The sequence below is a fragment of the Bos indicus genome, chromosome 6 (assembly GCF_029378745.1).
Source record: "Bos indicus isolate NIAB-ARS_2022 breed Sahiwal x Tharparkar chromosome 6, NIAB-ARS_B.indTharparkar_mat_pri_1.0, whole genome shotgun sequence".
NCBI lineage: Eukaryota > Metazoa > Chordata > Mammalia > Artiodactyla > Bovidae > Bos > Bos indicus.
Genome location: NC_091765.1, coordinates 49231894 through 49253938, shown reverse-complemented (window position 1 = coordinate 49253938; position 22045 = coordinate 49231894).

Below are 22045 nucleotides of genomic sequence, written 5' to 3'. Positions count from 1 at the left end.
GACCAACCTGGATAGCATATTGAAAGGCAGAAACATTACTTTGCCAACAAAGGTCTGTCCAGTCAAGGCTATGGTTTTTCCATTGGTCATGTATGGATGCAAGAGTTGGACTGTGAAGAAAGCCGAGCACCAAAGAATTGATGCTTTTGAACTCTGGTGTTGGAGAAGACTTTTTTTTTTTTTTGGAGGAATTTGTTTTATCTTTGTGTTTTAAAAGAGCATGTTGACATACAATAAAATAAAACAAGTAATAGGGAAGGGATTTGAATGATAAACAGGTAAAGGTGGAAATTTATAATAAGAAGCACAGACTTGCTTTCAACTGTGGTGAGAGTCCCTTGGAATGCAAGGAGATCCAACCAGTCCATTCTGACGGAGATTAGTCCTGGGTATTCTTTGGAAGGAATGATGCTGAAGCTGAAACTCCAGTACTTTGGCCATCTCATGGGAAGAGTTGACTCATTGGAAAAGACTCTGATGCTGGGAGGCATTGAGGGTAGGAGGACAAGGGGACGACAGAGGATGAGATGCCTGGATGGTATCACCAACTCGATGGACATGAGTTTGAGTGAACTCTGGGAGTTGATGATGGACAGGGAGGCCTGGCTTGCTGCAATTCATAGGGTCACAAAGAGTCCAACACGACAGAGCAACTTAACTGAACTGAATGCATACATATAAATTATGTTTCTTGCAATATTATTTACAATAGTGAAAAATACCAGTAATGTATTACCTAATATATTACCTAATTACCTAACTACCTAAATGTTCCTTCATAAGAAGGTGAAGGGAAGATGCTCAGTCATGTCTGACTCTTTGCGACCCCATGGACTATAGCTTAAGACCTTCATAAGGAACTTATGGTATATTTGTCATATGGGATATTATGCAGGAGCTAAGAAAATGATATGCCATTTGTTGTGCTAGTTTGATGAGTTATAGAGTGAAGTGGATCTATAAGTCTAAAATTATCGTTTAAACTCTGTGTGTATTTGTGTGTTTGTGGAAGAAGATCTGAAATGATATAAATAAAATTTTTCATTGTAGAGACTTATAGTGGAAATGGTTGAAGTGCTGAAAGGACCGGTGGTGACAAAAATGTAAACATTATTAACATTCTTTTTATGAAGTGTTTTTATGACTTGAGTTTTCTTATGCATTACTTTTATTATAAAATATGGATAATTATGATACTAAATCTATATCAGTGATTTTTAAAGAATTATACTTGGACACATACTTGGCAGAAATTGAAAAATAATTCATATAATGACGAATTTATCCAACCTGAATGAAATGCACACAGTGGAAACTGTCCTCAGTACAAAAAAAAATTGTGAAAAATAAAATTTGCAAATATAAATGAAAAGGAAAAGTGTTGATTATGAAAATAAAATATTAAATAAAATAAAAATTTTATTTCAATTATTTTTAATAAATATATTTAAAAAACTATAGCTCTTCCCCAATGGACAGTATCAAATCAGCTGATATCACTAATAAAAAAATTTGATTCTCTGTCAATATGCAAAAGTTTACTTATTTAGAAAATAAAAGATTAAATCTTATCATTTAATATAAAGATTTTGCACTTCTATGAAGAAAAGCATGATAGTTTCTAATAGACCTGAGTACATCCATCACTTGAAATTTCCTCACAGCATTACTGACATTAATTGGAATTAGTTCTCTGGAAAAGCAAGAACTAAGTGTCTCGTGCCAGAAGATACAGAACATAGGAAGATTAAAGAGAGTGCCCATAAAATGTGAAGTAAGGAATTCTGCTTTTGCCATAGACTTAGTTTTGCAAAATGAATAGGCTAAAAAAAAAAAAAACACATTATTTTATTTTGAAAGAAAATAATTGGGGAAAAAGAAGCAGCTTGACATACTAACTTTTTATAGTAATCTAAAAGATTGCATCTTTAGAGCAGAATAATTTAAGCCTGGGCTTCTTGCTTAGCCTTCATTAATTAAACCCTTCACCATCCTACATAAAGTATCTTAATTTATTAACTCAGTTTGTGTGGAAAATTTTTTTCAGTACATCCAATTGAGTGGAGTATGTTATTCCATTAATCACATATTTTAAAAATTTTACAATAAAAGTTTTACTGTTCATGTAAAACTAATTTACTTTGCTGCTGTTAAGCAAAGTTTTTTGGTGAAAACCCAGAATATAATTGTAATTACACACTCATTTCATACTTCATTTCTTCTTGTTGAGATTTATTTTCTGTGAAATTAACCACTTCCCTCAAAGAGGTGTGATGTTTGTTTGTCTTTCATCATTCATATTTAGAATCTCTCTTTCTTTCTCACTCTGTCTCCCTCTCTCTCTCCTTTCCTGCCTTGTAAACTCTCCTTTATTCAATCATAAATTTTTTTCAGGTTCTTTTTTTTTTTAATACAGATTTGTATCTCATGTAAGGAATATCAGATCTCTAGAATGAAGAATACAAAATTATCAGCTAAATGTAAATAAGGAAGAAATCAGATATTTATGGTAATCATTGAAATAATTATTAAATATAAATATATAATTTATAATATCAATTTTTGATAAACAAAATTTTGAGTTCTTTTCTCCCACATAGAATAGATTTTAAGAATCACAAGATTCATAAAATAATGTTTTGTGGCAACTGGCTCTAAGAATGTGCAACCTCCCCTTTAGATGGATACTTACCATCATAATCAGATCCATTTAATAACAGAAAAGGCAAGATAAAAATGAACTGAGTGTTTAGGACTTGCTATTTGGAATATCCCATGTAGAAAATATGTAAAAGTGCAAATGACCTTAATAATATTAAAATATGACTTAAAAATTACTGCTATTATTATCAGCACTGCTAGATTATAAAAACAGCTAGAGAATTTCAGAAAAAATATCTACTTCTGCTTCATGGACTGCACTGAAGCCTTTGACTGTGTGGATCACAAAAAACTGGAAAATTCTTCAAGAGATGGGAATACCAGACCACCTTGCTTGCCTCCTGAGAAACCTGTATGCAGGTCAAGAAGCAACAGTTAGAACCATACATGGAACAAGGGACTTGTTAAAAATTGGGAAAGCAGTATGTGAAGTATGTCTAGCAAAAGCTATGATTTTTCCACTAGTTATATAGGGATGTGAGATTAGACCATAAAGAGAGTTGAGAACTGAATAATTGATGCTTTTGAACTGTGGTGTTGGAGAAGACTCTTGAGAGTCCAGCAAGGAAATCAAACCATTCAATCCTGAAGGAAATCAGTCCTGAATGTTCATTGGGAGGACTGACGCTGAAGCTGAAACTCCAATACTTTGGCCACCTGATGGGAAGAACTGACTCACTGGAAAAGACCCTGATGCTGAGAAAGATTGAAAGCAAGAGATAAGGGGACAACAGAGGATGAGATGGTTGGATGGCATCACCAACTTGATGGACATGAGTTTGAGAAAGCTCCAGGAGTTGGTGATGGACAGGGTAGCCTGGCATGCTGCCATCCATGGGGTCACAAAGAGTTAGACATGACTGAGCGAATGAACTGAAGAGTATTAAAGTCTTTCTTTTTTTTTTCTTCTGATATTGGTATAGCTGATTCAGTTCTCTTATTAATTTTATTTACATGGGATATTTTTTCCCACGCTTTTGCTTTCAATCTGTGGGTTTTTCTGAATCTAAATTTTATCTATTACAGACAGCCTGTATTTAGATCTTGGGTTGTTTTTTTTTTTTTTCCATTTTTTTATCCTGACAGGATTGCATTGTATAGAATTTCACATTTAAAACAATTATTGATACAGTTAGAGTTACATTATGTATGTCTTTTGCTTTTTTTTTTTTTTTTTTGATTTTTTTTTTTTTAATTTTATTTTATTTTTAAACTTTACATAATTGTATTAGTTTTGACAAATATCAAAATGAATCCACCACAGGTATACATGTGTTCCCCATCCTGAACCCTCCTCCCTCCTCCCTCCCCATACCATCCCTCTGGGTCGTCCCAGTGCACTAGCCCCAAGCATCCAGTATCATGCATCGAACCTGGACTGGCAACTCGTTTCTTACATGATATTTTACATGTTACAATGTCATTCTCCCAAATCTTCCCACCCTCTCCCTCTCCCACAGAGTCCATAAGACTGTTCTATACATCAGTGTCTCTTTTGCTGTCTCGTACACAGGGTTATTGTTACCATCTTTCTAAATTCCATATATATGCGTTAGAATACTGTATTTATGTTTTTCCTTCTGGCTTACTTCACTCTGTATAATAGGCTCCAGTTTCATCCACCTCATTAGAACTGATTCAAATGTATTATTTTTAATGGCTGAGTAATACTCCATTGTGTATATGTACCACAGCTTTCTTATCCATTCATCTGCTGATGGACATCTAGGTTGCTTCCATGTCTTGGCTATTATAAACAGTGCTGCGATGAACATTGGGGTACACGTGTCTCTTTCCCTTCTGGTTTCCTCAGTGTGTATTCCCAGCAGTGGGATTGCTGGATCATAAGGCAGTTCTATTTCCAGTTTTTTAAGGAATCTCCACACTGTTCTCCATAGTGGCTGTACTAGTTTGCATTCCCACCAACAGTGTAAGAGGGTTCCCTTTTCTCCACACCCTCTCCAGCATTTATTATTTGTAGACTTTTGGATCGCAGCCATTCTGACTGGCGTGAAATGGTACCTCATAGTGGTTTTGATTTGCATTTCTCTGATAATGAGTGATGTTGAGCATCTTTTCATGTGTTTGTTAGCCATCTGTATGTCTTTTTTGGAGAAATGTCTATTTAGTTCTTTGGCCCATTTTTTGATTGGGTCGTTTATTTTTCTGGAGTTGAGCTGTAGGAGTTGCTTGTATATTTTTGAGATTAGTTGTTTGTCGGTTGCTTCATTTGCTATTATTTTCTCCCATTCTGAAGGCTGTCTTTTCACCTTGCTAATAGTTTCCTTTGATGTGCAGAAGCTTTTAAGGTTAATTAGGTCCCATTTGTTTATTTTTGTTTTTATTTCCAATATTCTGGGAGGTGGGTCATAGAGGATCCTGCTGTGATGTATGTCGGAGAGTGTTTTGCCTATGTTCTCCTCTAGGAGTTTTATAGTGTCTTTTGCTTTTTGTGTGTTTTTAAAGACTTCCTTAACTGGGCTTTCCTGGTGACTCAGTGGTAAAGAAACTACCTACCAGATGTAGGTTTGATCTCTGTGTCAGGAAGATTCTCTGGAGAAGGAAATGGCAACCCACCCACACAGTATTCTTGCCTGGGAAAGCGCATGGAAAGAGCAACCAGGTGCTACAGTCCACGCGGTCACAAAAGAATGGGACACAACTTGGTGACTAAACAACAAGATAAGGCTTCCTTAACAACTGGCTTTTATACTAAATGAATATTATTTAATGTTAAATTTAATTCTTTTTTAAAATTATATTTTTATTAGTTATTTTCTCATGGTTTCTATTGGGATAATGACATGAAGCTTAACTGATTAGATTCACTTCATATTAAAGCTAACTTGATTCCAGTATAATATAGAAACTTTGTTCTTACCTAGGACCAGTCCCCCATGTATGTGTATATGTGTGTGTGTGTGTATATTTATATATATATATATATAAAATTGTCAATATATATATTTGCATGCAATATAAACCCAATAATTCAGTGTTATGATCTTTGCTTTATAAAATTTAATAATTTTAAGATATTAAGAGACTAAAATTTTTGTAGAATCAAATACATTAATTGATCAGTTTATCTTTTTTTTTTTTTTTATTTCTTGTGATTGAAGTATGTTCTCACATAATTTCCTATAGCCTGAAGAAGTCCCTGTATTTTCTTGTAAGGCAGGTGTACTAGTAACAATGTTATCCATTCTTTGTCTAAGAGTATCTGAATTTTACTTTCATCTTTGAAGGCTATTTTGCTATATATATATTTCTGTGTTGACAAGCTGCTTTATTTGCTTGCTTTTCTTTCTGTCCTTTGAATGCGTCATTCCACTGTCTGAAGGTTTCCATGGTTTCAGATGAAGTCATTCATTAATTATATTGAATTGTCCTGGTACACAGTGAGTCATAATTCCCTTTCCTTTTTACAAATTTTTCTCTTTCAACAGTTTGACTATGATTTCTTTGGATGTGGATTTATTTGCAATTGTCCTAATTTAGAGCTCTCTTCAAGTGTACATTAACATGTTTTTATCAAGTTCTTGATCATTATTTTTTTTTAATTTTTCTGCTCTATTTCCTCTTCCTCCAGGTAGCCCATCACAGATTCCTGTTAGTTTAATTAAAGGTTCAGTATTTATCCAAGTTAGATAGCTTTCATAGAAATATATGGTCTGTTTCCTGGGCATTGAAATGGTTGTTTGTTTATCAATTTTGTCCTGCTTTATAAGCTGCTTTTAGGGACAGGATTTTACAATGTATGATCATAGCAATAGCTAACATGACCCACTAAAAATGTTTAAAAATATTTGTACAAAGAAATTCTTTGGTTGTATATACATATGTGTGCATTTCTATATGAGTTTAAATTGTCAAACTAGAAATGATTTCTTTTGAAGATTTACATAATGAGGAGAGACAATATCAAATGTTGATGTTTTCAACAGATTGTAGCTAAATGAAGATTATGAGTGAAGTGAATCAGAAAGAGAAAGATAAACACCGTATTCTAATATGTATATATGGAATCTAGAAAAATGGTACTGAAGAATTTATTTACAGGGCAACAATGCAGAAATGTGAACCATGAACTTCCTGATGTTCAAGCTGGTTTTAGAAAAGGCAGAGGAACCAGAGACCAAATTGCCAACATCTGCTGGATCATAGAAAAGCAAGAGAGTTCCAGAAAAACATCTATTTCTGCTTTATTGACTATGCCAAAGTCTTTGACTGTGTGGATCACAATAAACTGTGGACAATTCTTCAAGAGATGGGAATACCAGACCACCTGACCTGCCTCTTGAGAAACCTATATGCAGGTCAGGAAGCAACAGTTAGAACTGGACATGGAACAACAGACTGGTTCCAAATAGGAAAAGGAGTAGGTCAAGGCTGTATATTGTCACCCTGTTTATTTAACTTATATGCAGAGTACATCATGAAAAACGCTGGGCTGGAAGAAACACAAGCTGGAATCAAGATTGCTGGGAGAAATATCAATAACCTCAGATATGCAGATGACACCACCCTTATGACAGAAAGTGAAGAGGAACTAAAAAGCCTCTTGATGAAAGTGAAAGTGGAGAGTGAAAAAGTTGGCTTAAAGCTCAACATTCAGAAAACTAAGATCATGGCATCCAGTCCCTTCACTTCATGAGAAATAGATGGGGAAACAGTGGAAACAGTGTCAGACTTTATTTTTCTGGGCTCCAAAATCACTGCAGATGGTGACTGCAGCCATGAAATTAAAAGACGCTTACTCCTTGGAAGGAAAGTTATGACCAACCTAGATAGCATATTCAAAAGCAGAGACATTACTTTGCCAACAAAGGTCCATCTAGTCAAGGCTATGGTTTTTCCAGTGGTCACGTATGGATGTGAGAGTTGGACTGTGAAGAAAACTGAGTGCCAAAGAATTGATGCTTTTGAACTGTGATGTTGGAGAAGACTCCTGAGAGTCTCTTGGACTGCAAGTAGATCCAACCAGTCCATTCTGAAGGAGATCAGCCCTGGGATTTCTTTGGAAGGAATGATGCTAAAGCTGAATCTCCAGTACTTTGGCCACCTTATGTGAAGAGTTGACTCATTGGAAAAGACTCTGATGCTGGGAGGGATTGGGGGCAGGAGGAGAAGGGAACGACAGAGGATGAGATGGCTGAATGTCATCACTGACTCGATGGATGTGAGTTTTAGTACACTCCGGGATTTGATGATGGACAGGGAGGCCTGGTGTGCTGCGATTCATGGGGTTGCAAAGTTTTAGACACGATTGAGGACTGAACTGAACTGAACTGAACTGAAGTTTCCTTAATACTCTTTTCAGCAAACACTGCTGATTTCTTTACTTTGGTTCAATTTAAGATCCTCATTGCAATTCTCCAGATTTAGCATAAAATTTGGAAACAATTCCATTCCTTGCATAGTTATGATAATATTCATGAGTAAAAGAAAACTAGCTACCATTACTGCCTGCTCCTTACTTTCTTAGTATTAATTTGTTTATAGAAAAAATTGGCTTTGGGGACAATAAAAAGATAAGGACATCAGAAGAATATTAGGATTTATTTTATTGGTGACTAAAAGTGTCATAGTTGTGTGTAGGCATCTATTATTTGTTAAAATAATTTCTCATAGTTCTATGAAAATAGATGTACATATTACTTAATATTATATTAGATGATTATTAAAATATTTAACAATGCTAAAATAGAAACAATATATTGATACATGCTATAAATTAAAAACTATCAATGGAGTTTATAAGGTCCAAGCAAATTCTAACAGGCTTTCCATCTTTCACGACAACATGTCCTCAGTTCTTCAGATGATGAAAGGCCATAATCTGAGAAATGTAACTCAGAGCTTTTACTTTGATTACCAAGATTTTAAACTGGCAGTACATGAGCAAAATCCCTCAATTTTTTTAACCTAGTCTTTCCATGAAAACATGACATATTGGTCAAAATTGAAAGTTCAACTTTAGAGAATATATTAATAATTTAAAATTGTATATATATATATTAACTTTCCATGCAATTTTCATCCAACGAAGAACTTAGAAGAGATATTTATGGAAAAAAAATCTAAAACTGAATAATTCTGCAGAGTTGCTAGCTCATACTTTACACTTATTTTGCATTTAATATCATTGCAAATTAGAATAATCTCCCTACAGCCATAAAGTTGAAATTATTTGCATTATAAAATCACCTTTAAATATCTTAATAGATGGTTCAAGGCAAAATAAACCTATTAGCTCTATAAAGGGTGATAAATGAGACTGTGTGCATATTATAATCATGTAATTGAAAGGGTGTATTAAGTCTATGCTTGGAGAACTACTGAGTTGGAACCTTAAGATATGAGAGAAAAATGAGAAGGGATTCTGGGAATTCAATTTGCTTGGGGGAAAAACAAGGAAAATTTAGTTAAGATAGTTGTGCTTAACTGCAATTTAAAAATGATTCCTAGATTTTAAATCTTAATAACATGTATAATGCGTGCTTCAGTAATTCAACATACACACATTCTCCAATACATCACCAGGTATGTAAAAGGAGTTTAAAAAATGGAATTTTTTTTAGCTGCAATTATTTAATAATAAAAAGCTAGTATTTGTTTTGTGCTCAAATTTTGTTAACTCTGTATATTACATTGTCAAACCAAACTCTCCCTATTAAACTAAGTGGTTAGTATTTATTATCATGTTTACTTTAGAGGTCAGAGACTGGAGGCCTATTCAGGTCCTCAATAGGTGATAAATTATGCAAAAACATGATGAAATAAATACAATGCAGTCACTAAAAATCACATTATAAAGGTATATTTAATTCTTGGAAAATATTTCTAATTGGTAAATAAATAATTAAAATAAATTAACAATAATTATTAGTGAGTTTTGACATTATGAATAATATTTGACACTTTGTGATCAATCATTCATTTGTGTTTGACTCTTTGTGACCACGTGGACTATAGCCTGCCAGGATCCTCTGTCTGTGAGATTTTCTAGGCAAAAACACTGGAGTGGGGTCAATTTCCCACTCCAGGGGATCCTCCCCACCCAGGGATCAGGAATTCAACCCATATCTCCTGTGTTTCCTGCGTTGGCAGGTGGATTCTTTTTCACTGAACCATGTGGGAAACCCCTTTGACTCTACTGTTTTTTATTTTCTAAATTGTCTACAATTGACTTGTACACCTTTCCTAAGCAGGAAACAATTTCATTTATTATTTCACAAAAACAGCCTTGTGGATAATGTTTTAGACCAAAAAATAAGAACTTTTTGCCCACTATATTCCAGGTGCCATTTTAAATGCCTTGCTCTTCTCTTAACTTTCTGTGCTTCACAATAATTTGATGGAGTAGATACTATCATTTTTATTATTATCATTATTTTGCAGTTGACAAACTAAGGAACAGAGAAGTTAAATGACTTGTTTAAGATCACAGCTAAAAAGCAGCAATGGAACTTCAAACAATGAAAACACTTTTATACTACTCGACTAATCTATCCAGCACTAAAATATTGTCAATCTTTATCTCCACTCTGGTTTTTTATACACTATTTCAATCAGACTTGAATACTTGTCTTTAAAATGCTACTTTCACACTTGCAAGTGGCAGAGTACAAAATGGAAGCAGTGTGATGCAGGATATGCTTCAAGCACAAAGAAAAGCTACATGAAAATTAGAATCATCATTACTTTTTCTTCTTTCCTGCTGAACTCTGCATTAACTTATCGTACCTCAGTGGCACTGCCAGGAAGAAGGGTCATAACATTGTGAGTCTCAGTTGACTGATGTCTCAGCCCTTTTGCCCTTTTAACACAATCACCCTTTCCATTACTTAGGGATTTCATTTGATATTCTCCACTGTTAGAATCATTGTAACAACAGGAGGAGGCAGAATTAACAGTTATTGATAGATATCTGCTCATTTCTCAAGTTATTTTTCCTTAAAATTAAAGGACATTTCATATATGTGAAAAAAAATGAATATCTTATTCTATATGTTTAAATGGATTTGGAATCTGCAGTTTATTTCATTTCTTAACAAGTCATTCAGTCCAACCTATGATATGATTAAAAGAGCAAAATTACCAATAAATCATAAGCCCTTGACTTTGTAAAGTTACTTAATGTTTTATTTTTGCTGATGCTTCTGAGAGCTAGTTAATGTGAAAGTTGGTTTTAGAGTTGTTAATTTATGAGATAGAAATCTATAGATTTTTAAAGAACAAATGCATTGTTATCACATATTTAATTCACTAAAATTAAATAGTATTAAATATTACCAATTTATTAAATGAACATTAAAAACTGTTTTATGCTTGTCCAAAAAGTTTAAAGGAAAATTTTAATAGAGACATATTTTAGTTAATGTTCAGAATAAATTCAAATATTAGTTCTGTGATTACTAGTTGTTAGTCACTCAGTTCTGTCCAACTCCTTGTGACCCCATGGACTGGGGACTCACCAGGCTCTTCTGTCCATGGGATTCTCCAAGCAAGAATACTGGAGTTGGTTACCATTTCCTTCTCCAGGAGATCTCTTGGAGGTTTCTTCCTGATCCAGGGATAGCACCTGTGTCTCCTGCATTTCAGGCAGACTCTTTACTGTGTAAGCTTCTAGGGAAACTTTGTGATTACTAGTTAAAATCAATCTATAAACACTGTCAACTTTGTCTTAAATGAGTATTTATATGAACTGTCTCTCATGCAATTAAATATCAACTGTGAAAATAGAATACCTAAAATATCCACAAACCAAAAATTAAATTTTTGTAATTTAAGTTTAATAATTTCATTATAAATAGTAATTTCTTGAAGGTTAAAATTTGCCTGTCAGTCATCTCTATTATCAAGAAGATGAATGAAAATTTTAATTAAATAGCTAATTCCAAAAAATGACATGATATTTTATTTTAGCTCAACTACAATTTTCTTAAAAGTTTAAGATTAGTATCTTCAAACTGTCAATCTCAATATTTGAAGTAAAATATATAGCAAAAGGTAATGTTTCAGACTTGCCCTAGAAAAAGTTAACTCTTTCTGAGAAGGTTTAAAATAGTCTTTTCACAAGATTTAGATGTATCCATTTCATAATGAAATGCCATAAATCACCTTGATGTTTCATCATCATACAAAATAGAACATTCTTATACTTTTCCTTCTTCAATGTTAATCATATTATATTTTATATTATTAGAATTAACCTAAGAGAAATTTTTATACTGATTCAGTATAATTAAAATAGATGCATATCAGCTTAGAAAAAATAAGAACTATTATTAGTATATTGGTATAATTACTAGATTATATCAATGCTCCATTTCACCATATTTTAATATTTAATGGTTGGGACAAAAATATTTGTAGGTAAGAAGAAGGGAAAGGATGAAATTAGTATAAGATTAAAGCAAGGAAAGTGTGAAATTATGTAAATGAGACTTTTTTTACTTGAGGAACCCATAAAAAAGTTGTTTGATAGTCAAGTATAGAAAAATGTGAAAGTGAATCTGCTTTTAGATATAAAGTTAATGACCACCATTGAAGCAGTCAGAGCCTTACTCTATTCAAATATATATTGAAATCAGAAGCTAGAGGCAAGTCACACTTCCTTAAAGATGCACATTTAGAATCAGGCATCTTACCTTATAATATTTGATTATCTTTTACCACTAATTATGTCATTGGACTAAGCATAATAGATAAACCTTCACTGAAATGAAAATCAATATTTCAGATAGTCCCTTACTTTCTCATTAGCTGGAACTATCCATATAGCTGCCTCACAGCATGACATCTGGATCCTCTTTGAGCCAGTTAGAGACAGAGAGGAAGTGAATAAGAGAGAGGGAGGGTCCAGGATGAAAATTGCACTGTTTTATAAACTAGTCAAATAAACAATGCCCTACTGCTTCTTTTATGCTCTATTTAATTATTAGTAGTGAGACACCAAATCCAGACCAAGCAAGCAGAAGGGTTACCAGTAGGTGGAAGTCACTGGGGGTCATTTTATAGGATGCCTGCCACACTAATCCTTATGTCTGCTTCTACCAAACCACTTGACAAAAATCCAAGATCATGGCTTAGCATAGTTTAAATTTTATACATAACATTTGAGAATACAAAAGAAAGCATCACAAGTGAATTACCTTATCTCTACATTTTACAAATCAGGAAGCTGAGAATCGGAGAAGAAACACAAGTTGAAGTAGAGCTAAAATGAGAATGACTTGCCAGTGGTTTTCTTCATTAAACTGTCCTACCAGTTGTCAACCTCTAAAAATTATTTTGAAATCATTTTAATTTACTCAATAATTGTCAAGATAGTTTAATGAGTTCCCATAAAACTTTTACCCAACATTCCCTAATACTAACCTTGTCTGTGAAAGTCACTCGGTCGTGTCCGACTCTTTGTGACCCCATGGACTATATAGACCATAGAATTCTCCAGGCCGGAATACAGGAGTGGATAGATGTTCCCATCACCAGAAGATTTTCCCAATCCAGGGATCAAACCCAGGTCTCCCACGTTGCAGGCGGATTTACCCACATTGCAGGCAGATTCATTACAGACTGTCAGCAATGTAGACAAATACTTAAAATTATAAACTTATCAGACTTTATTCACATTTTGTTAGCATTTAAATACTTTATTTAGGGACTTCTCTGGTGGTCCAGTGGTTGGAACTTTGCCTTCCAATGCAGGCAGTGTAGACTCAATCCCTGATCTGAAAGCTAAGATCTGACATACTTTGCAGTCACAAAACTAAACATAAAACAGAAGTGATATTGTAACAAATAGAATCAAGACTAAAAAATGGTCCATATATTAAAAAAAAAAACTTTACTCAGATTTTATTATATTTCCCACTAATGTACTTTTACTATTAAAGCATGCAGTCTAGGACACCCTATTGTGTTTAGTAATCATATCGCCTTCATCTCCTCCCATCTGTGATGAAATCTCAGCATTCCCTTGCTTTTCATGACTTTGAAATTTTTGACGCATTCTTGTATTTGTTGAATATCCTTTGATATGCGTTGGTCTACAGTTCCTTATGATTAGTCTGGGGTTAGCATTTGCAGGGTATGATTCAGCAGTGGTGAAATGATATTATCACCACATATATCAGGTAATATATAATAACATTATGACTTATGACTTGATATCTTCCACCACACACACAGCACAGATACACACACACACACACACACACACACACACACATGGAAATGATTATGGTAAAAACATCATTTATAAATACTCACAGAAAGTTGTGGCATTTTACTAACCAAATGTAGCTGTCAATATTTATAAACATATTATGTATACACAATTAGAGTGTTTGAACTGAAAATAAATAGTAATAAAGTTGCTGTTGATTGTGCACACTTTGACTTTGACTGCCTGTGATCAGACATTAGATATAGCTTTGGAATAACTATATTTTAAATGGGTCCTCCACATATAGACTAAGAAGAATTTTTGTCAATAAATCCTCTGAAATTTAAATATATTTTGTTTAATTCAAGTGGGACCTATTAATAAAATTGTTCAATAAATTGAGTGGCATGAAACTTGTGTTTTGGAAATACTGAACATATTAAACAATAAAAATTTATGTGGTATACAGATTTAATTTTGAACATCTACATGTGTGCTTTGGCATATCTCTACATGTAGAAAGACTTTGATGGAGTACTTCATATTTAATTTATATTCTACCCTGACATGGGATCAAATAAAGATATTTTATGATTTTGAAGCACTTATGTTTGGCAAAAGGTATAACAAAAACTTTTAAGTAAGTCATTTTATGGGGTCACAATAGACAATTTTGTCTTATAAGATATTAGTTAAAAACAGTAGTGTTCTGAATGAAGAAAATAAGACAGTATCTATGAAATTGTTGGGACTTATTCACCTGCCATTGCAAAAAAAAAAAAAATTAAATTGAAACTGCTCATCATTTTTTAAATGTTTGGTTCAAGCTGGTTTTAGAAAAGGCAGAGGAACCAGAGACCAAATTGCCAACATCCGCTGAATCATGCAAAAAGCAAGAGAGTTCCAGAAAAACATCTATTTCTGCTTTCTTGACTATGCCAAAGCCTTTGACTGTGTGGATCACAACAAACTGTGGAAAATTCTGAAAGAGACGGGGATACCAGACCACCTGATCTGCCTCTTGAGAAATCTGTATGCAGGTCAGGAAGCAATAGTTAGAACTGGACATGGAACAACAGACTGGTTCCAAACAGGAAAAGGAGTAGGTCAAGGCTGTATATTGTCACCCTGTTTATTTAACTTATACGCAGAGTACATCATGAGAAACGCTGGACTGGAAGAAGCACAAGCTGGATTCGAGATTGCCAGGAGAAATATCAATAACCTCAGATATGCAGATGACACCACCCTTATGGCAGAAAGTGAAGAGGAACTAAAAAGCCTCTTGATGAAGGTGAAAGAGGAGAGTGAAAAAGTTGGCTTAAAACTCAACATTCAGAAAACGAAGATCATGGCATCTGGTCCCATCACTTCATAGGAAATAGATGGGGAAACAGTGGAAACAGTGTCAGACTTTATCTTTTGGGGGCTTCAAAATCACTGCAGATGGTGACTGCAACCATGAAATTAAAAGACGCTTACTCCTTGGAAGAAAAGTTATGACCAACCTAGACAGGATATTGAAAAGCAGAGACATTACTTTGCCAACAAAGGTCCGTCTAGTCAAGGCTATGGTTTTTCCTGTGGTCATGTATGAATGTGAGAGTTGGACTGTGAAGAAGGCTGAGTGCCGAAGAATTGATGCTTTTGAACTGTGGTGTTGGAGAAGTCTCTTGAGAGTCCCTTGAACTGCAAGGAGATCCAACCAGTCCATTCTGAAGGAGATCAGCCCTGGTATTTCTTTGGAAGGACTGATGCTAAAGCTGAAAGTCCAGTACTTTGGCCACCTCATGTGAAGAGTTGACTCATTGGAAAAGACTCTGATGCTGGGAGGGATTGGGGGCAGGAGGAGAAGGGGACGACAGAGGATGAGATGGCTGGATGGCATCACTGACTCGATGGACGTGAGTCTGAGTGAACTCTGGGAGTTGGTGATGGACAGAGAGGCCTGGCGTGCTGCGATTCATGGGGTTGCAAAGAGTCGGACACGACTGACGGACTGAACTGAAGTGAACTAAAGAGAAAGAGAGTAAAATAGAAAGAGAAAGAATTATCTCAGTTAAAAGCGTTTTGGTATAAATAAAATCGGCAATTAGATATACCAGCATTTTGAGTTTTATTAAGTAAAAAGCAATTTTGGAGAGATTATGGATGATTTTGTAAAAAGAAGGAGAAAAACTATATTTTAGAAAGTGTTTTTCAGAAAAAAAATGACAGTGGCAAGGCATACCGGGGAACTGAAGTGTGTTAATATGTAACTATGAAAAAGTATATGCTTATTTCACTTTTAATATAAATGGGCACCTTTTGCTTTAATTCATATACAATTGTAGCAATGTATACATAATTAACATGAATATATATTATTTCAAGTTGTTTAGAACTAATTTTATTTTCAAAATAAAATTTGAATGATAGCTGACCACCAATAAAATACGACCAAATCACTCAGTCAGTGAATAAATACCTTAATTAGAAAATTTCACTTGTACAATATCTTGGTTTGAACAGTAAAATATACACCTGCTGTATATATAATTATTAACTTTTATCATTTTATGTAGTTACAGGTCTTTATGATTCTCCTTTCAATGATTAACATTTTCCTTAGAACGTTTTATTATTAGATTCTTCTCATTATTACAACCTTACTCAAAGGTCACCTCTGCCTTTCATCAGTCATATTGTATCACATTGTCTTTTTTTTTTTTTTCATTACTAGTCTTCTTATCTGAAATCATCTGACCATGTTTTTGTGTATTGTCTCCTTTCACTACCATGGAACAATGGCAAAGGATTTTTCAGTACCATTCCATGATCTGTTGCTCTACCTGGAATAATTATTACCTGAGAGAGAAAATAAAAGTTGCTCATCTACTCCAGACCATCATTATCTATGTAAATGAATGGAGAATTTTCTTAAAATTTTATTACTGATTAATCTACTTACAAAGCAATAACTTAGTAATATTTTATTATCTATTTGCATTCCATTTATAGATACACCACTGGAAAGTGTAGATTTCAGAAATCTTACCTCTACTGCACCTTGATATTTTTACAATTTTGTGATGCTTTTTCCTCATTCTACTCCCTGTGCTCACATGCCATTAACCCAGTATTCCCAACATTTTCATCTTAAATTAATTTTACTCCTTTTTAAAGAATTTTGGTCTCTATTAATCTTACTCATCTTTAAATTTTAATTGCTCAGGGTTTTAATTGGAGGATAATTACTTTACAATATGGTGGTGGTTTTTGCCATACATTGATGTGAATCAGCCATGGGTGTACATGTGTCCCCCTATCCTGAACCACCATCCCACCTCCCTCCCCACCGCACCCCTCTGGGTTGTCCCAGAGTATATAAGGATAAAAAGCATCAAAAAAGTAAGAGAGTTCCAGAAAAACATCTATTTATGCTTTATTGACTATGCCAAAAACTTGACTGTGTGGATCACAACAAACTAGAAAATTCTGAAAGAGATAGGAATACCATACCACTTGACCTGCCTCTTGAAAAATCTGTATGCAGGTCAGGAAGCAACAGTTAGAACTGGACATGGAGCAACAGACTGGTTCCAAATAGGAAAAGGAGAACGTCAAGGCTGTATATTGTCACCCTGCTTATTTGACTTATATGCAGAGTCCATCATGCGAAATGCCAGGCTGGATGAAGCAAAAGCTGGAATCAAGATTGCCGGGAGAAATATCAATAACCTCAGATATGCAGATAACACCACTCTTATGGCAGAAAGCGGAGAAAAACTAAAGAGCCTCTTGATGAAAGTGAAAGTGGAGAGTGAAAAAGTTGGCTTAAAGCTCAACATTCAGAAAATGAACATCATGGCATCTGGTCCCATCACTTCATGGCAAATAGATGGGGAAACAGTGGAAACAGTGCCAGACTTTATTTTCTTGGTCTCCAAAATCACTGCAGATGGTGACTGCAGCCATGAAATTAAAAGATGCTTACTCCTTGGAAGGAAAGTTATGACCAACCTAGATAGCATATTAAAAATCAGAGACATTACTTTGTCAACAAAGATCCATCTTGTCAAGGCTATGATTTTTCCACTACTCATGTATAGATGTGAGAGTTGGATTATAAAGAAAGCTGAGCACTGAAGAATTGATGCTTTTGAACTGTGGTGTTGGAGAAGACTCTTGAGAGTCCCTTGGACTACAAGGAGATCCAACCAGTCCATCCTAAAGGAGATCAGTCCTGAGTGTTCATTGGATAGACTGATTTTGGAGCTGGAACTCCAATACTTTGGCCACCTGATGCAAAGAGCTGACTCATTTGAAAAGACCCTGATGCTGGGAAAGATTGAAGGTGGGAGGAGAAGGGGATGACAGAGGATGAGATGGTTGGATGGCATCACTGGCTCAATGGATATGAGTTGGGTGATGGACATGGAGGCCTGGCATTCTTCAGTCTGTGGGGTTGCAAAGAGTAGGACATGACAGAGTGACTGAACTGAACTGAAGGACAAAACTCACTCAGGGGTATCTGGTGGGATATTTATACTCTATAAAACCTATAAAGTGAGAGTTACCACTGAGCCACCACTTGAAAAAAACATATAAGTTATTAAATATTTAAAGAATCCCTCTGCAATGCAGGGAATGTGGGTTTGAATCCTAGGTCTAGAAGATCCTCTCAGAAGCAAATGGCAACCCACTCCAGTATTCTTGCCTAGGAAATCTCATGGACAGAGGATCCTGGTGGGCTACAGTCTAAGGGGTGCCAAAGAGTCAGACATGACTGAGCACACACATTTCAACCAACATTTTGTCCCTGGCATAGAGGAGGAGCTGCTCTTAAAAATGATTTCCTTCATAAATATAAATGTCTCTTACAAAAGGATAACTCTGTTTTCAGAGCTTCTTCTGTGTCTATAGTTTCCCAAAAATAATCAGCTGAAGATCCTATGCCAAAATGACATACTGGCATAATTTGCTACTTTACATATATATATATATTTTTCCATATGTACTTTTATTTTTTTCTTTCTTACACACACCTAGCTATCATCAGATTTTGGGCTTGGTTAGTTTTTCACCTATCTGTGCTTAATTGGACATTAGTTTGTTTGTTTGTTTATTTTTAAAGTTTAGGTTCAGGTTTTCTTGTTTTTTAAAAAATGATATTTAAAAAATTTTTATTTATTTGGCTGTGCTGGGTCTTCATTGCTGTATGGACTTTTCTTTAGTTGCAGCACTTGGGTTTCTCATTGTAGTGGCTTCTCTTGGCTCAGTAGTTGTGCTTCATGGACTCCAGAGCACTGGCTCATGAGTTGTGGTTCGTGGGCTCTAGGGTGCTGGCTCAGGAGTTATGGCACATGGGTTTAGTTGCTCTGCCACGTGTGAGATCTTCCTGGATTAGGGATTGGATCCATGTCTCTTGCATTGGCAGGTGGATTCTTTACCATGAACTATGAGGGAAAACCCCTGCTACCTTTCTGATGAGAATAAGACTCATCTGACTACTGTGCCATTGCTGTCTTTGAAAATGGAAGGGGATAACGAGTTGTTGAACTTAGGCAGCCTTTAGAACCTGAAAAAAACAATAAAACAGATTCTTTCATAGAGCTTCTAGAAAGCAGAACAACATTGCAGACACCTCTATTTTAGTCTAATGAAACCATTTCATGCTTTTGATGTCTAGGAATGTAAGATAATAATTTGTATGTTTCAAATCACTGTGCATGCATGCTAAATGCATCGGACTTCAGTTTTGTCTGACTCTTTGTGACCCTATGGACTTTAGCCTGCCAGACTCCTCTGTCAATAAGATTTCCCAGGCAAAATACTAGAGTGGGTTGCCATGCCCTCCTCCAGGGGATCTTCCCAACCCAGGAATTGAACCTGGGTCTCTTATTTCTACCTGCATTGCCAAGCAGTTTCTTTGCCACTAGTGCCACCTGGGAAGCCCTTAAACCACTGAGTTTGGGGTGATTTGTTACAGCAATGAGAGGAAGCTAACAAAGTACTAAAACAATAGTCAGTAAATATAATCCCACTGAGAAGCCTCACTTTTTTGCATTTTTTTACTTTTATGCTACCTTGAAAGTGCTTATCAAAGGTTAAAACTATTTTCTGCTTTTTGCTTTGCCAAATAACTTATCAACATTCAGTATATTTAAATAACCGACCCAATAACTTTTAAGGATAATCAGCTTTATATTGATGATGCTTTGTTCTGAATTACTGGTTAGAGTTGAATGGTCATAGATATTTTAAAACAGCTGTCTCTCTCACTCTCACACACACACAATTTTGCCAAATATTAAATGTTCTTGATGTTAATACATACATATATGTTGAGGAAAATATTGTAAATGTGATAAATTATTGCCAGTGAAATTGCTGATTTGTGATTCAGAAACTAGCAAATTGGAGATAACATAGCTCGTCAAGAAAAATAATATTGTCCATCAACTTTCCAATAGCAAAATAAAATGCTGACTAACATCCATGGAAATAGTTGAGAGCATTTTCCCTCCTCTCTTTGCCTCAGAAAATGATGATTCAACTCATCAGTAAAGTGAGAATTGTTCTTTCTCCTCACTAAGAGATAAGGAAGAGAAATGATGAGACACAACACAGCCATGTTTATTTTGGCAGAAAAACACAGCTGCAAACTGTAACAAAAATTGCTGTCACTTTTTTATTTTTTTTAAGTAACAGTACTTGCTACCTATTCCTTTTCCTCTAGAGCAATAGATTTTTCTCTCCATTTTTTTCCCCTCACTGCTAGCTGACAAAGGCTGTGGGCAGAACTGAATTCACATCTCACAATTCTCATCACCCCTCCCTGACAAAGATGCACACTCTGTATGTTTGATGTATTATTTCCTCCACAGAAAACAACCCTGCCTCAAGAAACAAAATATGATACAAAAGGCTCAGCTTTGCCTGGCAGACAAGAAACAAAACTTTATGAAAATGAGGCCAGTTAGGGGAAATAATAGCAGCTCTATACACATTGGGATAAAACTTTTTTAAGAAGATGTATAATATCTAGCTGAGGTAATTAGTAAAAACAAAAAGTAAAAACTTTTGTTTCTACTAATGACACTGGAGGTAATTGATAAAAACAAAAGCTCTTTAGATATATGTGTCTGTTTATATATATATATAAACATATATTTTTTATATAAATATATAAATAAATATATATATATATATATATATATATTTCTTGATGACTCAGTAGTAAAGAATCTGGCTACAATGCAGGAGACACAGGAGATGCTGGTTTGATCACTGGGTTTGGAAGATCTTCTGGAAGAAGAAATGGCAACCCACTCTAGTAATCTCACTTAGAAAATTCCACGGACAGAGAAGCCTTGAGGGCTACAGTCCAAAGGGTTGCAAAGAGTTCACATGGCTGAGCGTACAGCATATATATGTATATGTGTGTGTGTGTCTATATATATATATATATATATATATATATTTGTTTTGAAAACTCACTCCTTCCAACAAAGGGCAAGGAGAGATTAAAGAAAGAGGCTGGCTACTCCAGGTTGGTAGGTGACAGGGTTAATATCAAGGCAACTTACAAGATGCACAGATCTCTTCTCCTGGCCTCCAGAATATTAAAAGTTCATGTAGAGACCTTAACTGGGTTCAATCACATATACTGTTCAGATAGTATCAACACTTTGCTCTCTCATGGCTTCTTGCTTAAAAATGGCTCCTATGTGGGAACAGTGGGTAGAACATACATTCCAATCGCACAGAGTAAGGAGCCTCCAATTGCTCAGGTCCAACTCAGAGAGGTCATGTCCTCTGGATAATTTCCTCCAACACCCTATGCCTCCTAACTTGCTCTTGCAATCTTACACATCTCCCATCTTCTGCAGTGTGCCCTGAGTGCTTGGCAGTGGGGTTCATTAACTTGGAGGTGGCTTTTTTGGCATCTATCTAGCTTCATAGCAACAATATAGGCACCTGAAAGAGGAACGCAGATCTAGATGATTCCCCAAATAAGTAACAGTCCTGAGGGCAAACTAGAGTATCTTAGCTCTCATTCCTGCTGTGAATATGGTCCCATCAGAACCTTCCAAGACAGACGCATTGGTGGTCTGTTTCACCCCCAAATCCCTAAAAGAGTGTTTACTTTCTCTATAGATTTCAAGGGCATCACATCCTCAGGGAGACTGTCCTCATTGGGTCAAGCTTTCCTGTAGTCTAGAA